General features: G+C 43.8%; 1 non-coding gene across 1 annotated transcript; it reads left to right on the top strand.

Annotated features, from left to right (window-relative positions):
• Window positions 1-629: 629 nt before the first annotated feature.
• Window positions 630-732, top strand: LOC133097059 (U6 spliceosomal RNA). Its single transcript, XR_009701936.1, has one exon. It is a non-coding gene; the product is annotated as a U6 spliceosomal RNA (small nuclear RNA).
• Window positions 733-6173: the final 5441 nt, after the last annotated feature.

Here is a 6173-nt window from a genome sequence, read left to right as displayed (position 1 = left end):
GCACCCTAGCACTGGGCCTGGGAGGCAGAGGGATCAATGGCCTGTGTGAGAAGCTGACGGGGCTTGAGGCTTTTAAATAGACTTTTGGCTTTTAGGGAGAGAAAGGCTTTCAAATAGACTTAAGAGGAAAAGGGAGGGTATTGGGTGAGACTTGCCAGCAGATGTCAAGGTGGAGAGAGGTCTGGGTAGGGTCCCAAGTCCTGCCTGTTGGATCCTCAGTGGTCTTACCTGTGAATCAAGGTGGGTACAGACCTGATGAACCCCATCTCTTCTTCCAGCCCTAGCACTGAGCAGTGCTCTGAGTCTCACCCCAGTGATCCCAAAGTAGAGCAAATCAGAGTCACTAACTGATTCAGATTTGAATGAGGCAGTTTGTGAATCTTTTCCTCGTTCCTTGCTCACTCCTGGGGATTGGTGAGGCAGAGATGAAGGCAGGATCCAAGCCAGGCCATTTTACAGAGAATCACATTGATTTCTCCTTCCTCTGGCTCGGGACTCTGAACAGGCACATATATGAATAGGACAGTCCATTTCATTACTGAGCAGCAGGCAGCAGGTCACAGAAAGAAAAAAAAGAAAGAAAAATTGGAGAGGAGCCAAGAATTAGAAAACCAATGGCTGAGTCACACGCCCGCTGTGTTCACTTGGGCAGCACATGGAATAATACAGAGACAATTAGTGTGGCCCCTGTGCAAGGATGACACAGCAACGCGTGAAACATCCTGTATTTTTTCAGGGGTGATGAAAAAGTTCTGGAGATGGATAGCAGTGAATGGTTGTATAATGATGAGAATGCACTTAATGCCAGAGAACTGTGCACTTAAAATGGTTAAACGGTAAGTTTTAGGTTATGAATATTTTGCGACAATTCATTAAAAAAACGGACATGGCTGTAAGGGATGGAGGGTTGGATAAAGATGTCATAAAGTAAAAGTCATGCAATTACACTGATGAAATCAATTACAGCCAAAAAATAGCAAATCTCAAAACCCAAATGCAGGCAGCGACGTGCGCACCCCGGCATAAATACAAAGTAGCGGAAAGAGCCAACCTGGATATCAGCTGGGTTCAAAGCCTAACTCTGCCACTTCCTAGCTGTGTGACCTTGGACAAGACACCTAACTTCTCTGAGCCTGTTTCTTATTTATAAAATCAAAATGATGACATTGGGGCGTCCCTGGTGGCGCAGTGGTTAAGAATCTGCCTGCCAACGCAGGGGACATGGGTTCGAGCCCTGGTCCAGGAAGATTCCACATGCCGCGGAGCAGCTAAGCCTGTGCACCACAACTACTGAGCCTGCACTCTAGAGCCCGCGAGCCACAACTACTGAAGCCCACGTGCCACAACTATTGAAGCCTGTGTGCCTAGAGCCTGTGCTCCGCAACAAGAGAAGCCACTGCAATGAGAAGCCCTCGCACTGCAACGAAAAGTAGCCCCCGCTCGCTGCAACTAGAGAGAGCCCGCGCACAGCAACGAAGACCCAACGCAGCCAAAAAATAAATAAATAAATAAAATAAATCTATTAAAAAAAAAAATTCAGGATCCCTGGGCTTTAGTCATGGTTCTGCCACTGTGAAAACATGGGCAAGTCACTCACTCTTCCTGGATTTTGATTTTCTTGTTGTGAAACAAGAGTTGTACTCAATGACCTCTATGATTAGTTCCTGCTCTAACTTGCTTTTGAGCTTCACAATTTCAGAGCACTCCAGACCTTTACTGGAAAGTGTGTGTCCGGGAAAGGTGAAACTCAGAAGAGCCAGTTCTGTTAGTTTGCTAGGGAGACCATAACAAAAGTACCAGGAACTGGGTGGCTTAAACAATGGAAATGTACAATTTCATAGTTCTGGAGGCTAGAAGTCCAAGATCAAGGTGTCTGCAGGGTTGGCTCCTGTGAGGGCTTTGAAGGAGAACCTGTCTCACACCCCTCTCCGAGCTGCTGGTGGCTTACCAGCAGGCCTTGGCGTTCCTGTCTTCTCTGCCTTCATCTTCACGTGGCATTCTCCCTGTGTGTCTCTCTGTCTCTATGCCCACATTTCCCTTTTTATAAAGACACTGGTCATATTGGATTAGGCCCACCCTAATGACCTCATTTCAACTTGATTACCCTTGTAAAGACCTTATTTCCAAGTAAGGTCTCACGCTGAGGTACTAGGAGTTAGGATTTCAACATATCTTTTTTGGAGGACACAATTCCGCCAGCCCATAACAGCAATCATAATACGTGGTTAAATATTTCTGTATGGAAGGAATGAAGAAGTGGACTAAAAATAGGTCTTTGAATTTTTTCAATTAGGTGATACCTTTTTCTTATTTCTCTGGAATACCTGAAGTTGAGTTTGTCAGGTATTATCGGGTTTGAGATGCAGTGTCCTTTCATATGGTTCCCTCTAAGGAAATTTTACGCGTTCTTTTTTTTTTCTTCTCCTCCCTACTTGCTTGTTCCCCTCATTCTTTTGTGTCTCCAACTCTCATTGTATTAATTCTTACTCCATTCTCCTTCATCACCCTACCTGGATCTCAGAAAATAAGGGAATATCTGTTCTTTATTCACCGTCCAGAGTAAAAATGTAGCCATCATTCTCACTGAATCATGACTTCTGCTTTCAAAGCCTCTTTTCTTCCTCCCCACTTTTCCAGGGACTCAGAAACCTTGGGCCTGGAAGGGACCTGAGATGTTTTCTGAGCCCAGAGGTGGCTTGGGTCTCCTTGAACGGCCTATATTTTTAGGCTGGGCATGACCATCTCTCCACTTTTCAAGTATATTAGATATCTCTTTCTTATGTCAATTTAAAATCCGTTTCCCCATTCTGTCGCCAGTGAGCTCTCTAGAGTGTGACAGAGCGAAGCCATTGCATCTCCCATGGGAAGCCCTTGGAAGCAACACCAGCTACGCAGGTTCAGACTCCTCGTAACATCTGAGAGGTAGTTTTCTCTGGTTCTACTAGTTATTTAGCCAGTCAGCTTCAGGGTCTGGGACTAGTTAGTTGAGGTAACTTGGGTGGGTGATATAACTTCTTTGAGCATCAGGGTCCACATCCTTGAACTGAGTTACAGCTAAAAGACTTGAATTTAAAGGGCCTGCTTTCTTCCTGTCTAGCTTCACTTTTCTGAATCTCAGAAGATCATAGTACTGGGGGCTTCCCTGGTGGCACAGTGGTTAAGAATCCACCTGCCAATGCAGGGAACACAGGTTTGAGCCCTGGTCCAGGAAGATCCCACATGCCGCGGAGCAACTAAGCCCGCAAGCCACAACTACTGAGCCTGCGCTCTAGAGCCCACGAGCCACAACTACTGAGCCCGTGTGCCACAACTACTGAAGCCCGAGCGCCTAGAGCCCGTGCTCTGCAAGAGAAGAGTAGCGCCCACTTGGGGCAACTAGAGAAAGCCCACGCACAGCAATGAAGACCGAGTGCAGCCAAAAATAAATAAAAATAAATAAATTTTTTTAAAAAAAAGATCATAGTACTTACCTTCCCTCATGGGACTGCTGTGAAATCAAAGGTGAGAGTATTTGTCAATTTTGTTGCTGTTGATGTTGTTGTTGTTGCTAGTAACTACTGCTGCTGCTGCTACTATAAAGGGCCTGGCAGGAGTTCCTCTTTCTAGGCTGGGTTAACAGCAGAAGTAAATAAAAAACTTTTGCTGCAAGTCACCCTGAGCTTATAGGAAGTGGTTGGGGACAGGATGTGTGGGAAAGCCAGGAGGGTTATTCAAAGAATTATTTCCAAAAAAAAAAAGATTGATTTCCAACCTGTGACCCAAGTTCCGATTGTTAGCCAACTTCTAGAGCTGTCTGGGAAATGGCCAAGTTCAATTCTTAGAAGATCAAACCTGGGAGAAGTGCATTCACTGTTTTGGAACAAATTAAGCAAAACACAGGATGACTGGCATCCTTTTGATCCCGTCCCTCATGCATATCAAGAACTAGCTCCCTTTGATTTCAGAGACTTTAAGAAAAAAGGTACAGAAATGAGTTCTTTTGTTTAAAAAAAATCACAAAAGAAAATAATAGGGGTTTGTATCTTCCTGGCTTGCCCTCTTTCTCACACATCTCTCTTCTGGCATGAAGTAGAACCACAGAACTCCGTGTGGACAGATTACAGTGCACTTACCAACAGAACTGAATGGGCCCTCCCTCGTGGATGTGGCTCAGAGACTCCCACTGGGTAGCACTGATGGCCAGTTGGGTCCTTTCCATGGAACCACTGAGCGTTATTTCATCCTTGGGGTTTGCAGGGTGAGTTTGCAGCCATCCTGGGCTTCTTGTCGCTCTAGTGTCTAAGAGAGCATCTGGTGGTCTTTCCAGCCACTCTAATGAAGAGAGCAGAGAGGTTGCTTTCAAGAGCCCAAGGGCTTCGCATCTGTCATGCTTACACATGAATGATTTTAGTATCCAGAGAATCACATCAGGAGCTAGTTAAAGCCATTCCTAAATTAGTTATCTGGGTCAGATTTTTGTTCACTCTCTTATTCAAGATAAAGAGACTGTTGCTCTGATAGTATCATAAAACCTCTTAACGAATCTTTCATGTTTGCTCTGTGCCTTTCTGATACCCTAGTGATTGTTAATTTTTGTTTGGAACCTGACCTTGGTATAAAAAATCTACAAAATTTACCCAAATCTTTATTACCTCTACGTGTAATCAGCTGAAAACTTGTTATGTAGCATTGGTGAAACCACCTGGTAGTGGTATGAATGTATATTTAGAGATGACAGAACTAAGGAATTTGAACCTTTATCTTTTAAAAAAAAAACCCTAAAGTAAGCAAAATATAAAATATACATAATTTTAAAAAGATTAAGGTGCCCATATTAGAGCAGTCGTTCTCAAACTTTTCTATTTATCAGGGTTACTGCAGTAGGTCCTTGGCATAGCCTTTCAAAATCTGTTTTTTAAAAACTCCACTGATGATTCTGATAGGCTCCATTCCACAAAATAGTCTTTTATATTTTTAAATTCAAACTCTGTCAGCACTGGCCCTTGTGCTGTTAGTTGTTCTCACTAACCCAATTAATTCCCTTCACTTTAGTTATAAACCATAAGCTGAACTTATTTATTGCATACTTTTTAAAAAAATATTTATTTATTTTTGGCTGCGTTGGGTCTTTGTTGCTGCGCACGGGCTTTCTCTAGTTGCAGCGAGCAGGGCTACTCCTCATCGCGGTGTGCAGGCTTCTCATTGCGGTGGCTTCTCTTGTTGCAGAGCATGGGCTCTAGATGCATGGGCTTCAGTAGTTGTGGCATGTGGGCTCAGTAGCTGTGGCGCATGGGCTTAGTTGCTCCGTGGCATGTGGGATGTAGGATCTTCCCGGACCAGGGATCAAACCTGTGTCCACTGAATTGGCAGGCGGATTCTAAACCACTGCGCCACCAGGGAAGGTCCCTATTGCATACTTTTAAAACATTTAGACTAACTTACAAAATCTTAGCTAAGGAATTCTATTGCTCACAAAGTAATTTCTCTTTCATCCCTTGTTAAGCTTTTATTTCTTTTGTCTTTAATCCTCTTCTAGCTAAAAACAAAACAAAAAAAACCCCACGAAAAACAAGAGGAGTGAATAATTTGAGAAAAATCCTTTAAGTGGCCATGTACATGTGTTTTCCTGCATGCAACTGTGTTAGCCTGAGGCTTTTTGGGTTGCAATATCAGAGTCTACCTCAAGTGAGCTCAAGCAGAAAAGTGAATTTATCGGCTCATGGAACTGGAAAGTCCAGGGATGCAGCTGTGTCAGCTTGATTCAGAGGATTCGAATCTCCCCAACTTCCTTCATAATATGAGCCTTCTTTTCTCTCCTTGGACATAGGCTTCCTCCATGTGGCTAAAAGCAGTGTCCACAAGCAGCCTGAGATTCACAAACCCATAGCCAAGTACCCTAATAGAAAGACCTCTCTTCTAATGTCTGCTTATTAATTCTATGGAAAACTCCATTTATTACCCCTGCTTGGGTCCCATCTCATTGCTGTGATGGTGCACTGTGATTGACAGCACCACCTAGACTATATGGAATGCGGAGGAACCCTCCAGAGAAAAAGTTGCTCTAGAGTAGAGGTTAGCAGATTGGTTTCTCAAGGGCCAGAGAGTAAGTATAGTAGGCTTTATGGGCTACATAAATCACTGCTGCGTATTCTTTTTCTTCTCCTACTAAGTTTTCTTTCACACTGAGGAAAAAG

Source organism: Eubalaena glacialis, chromosome 8 (assembly GCF_028564815.1).
Source record: "Eubalaena glacialis isolate mEubGla1 chromosome 8, mEubGla1.1.hap2.+ XY, whole genome shotgun sequence".
Taxonomy (NCBI): domain Eukaryota; kingdom Metazoa; phylum Chordata; class Mammalia; order Artiodactyla; family Balaenidae; genus Eubalaena; species Eubalaena glacialis.
This window is presented reverse-complemented; position numbering and strand designations above follow the sequence as displayed.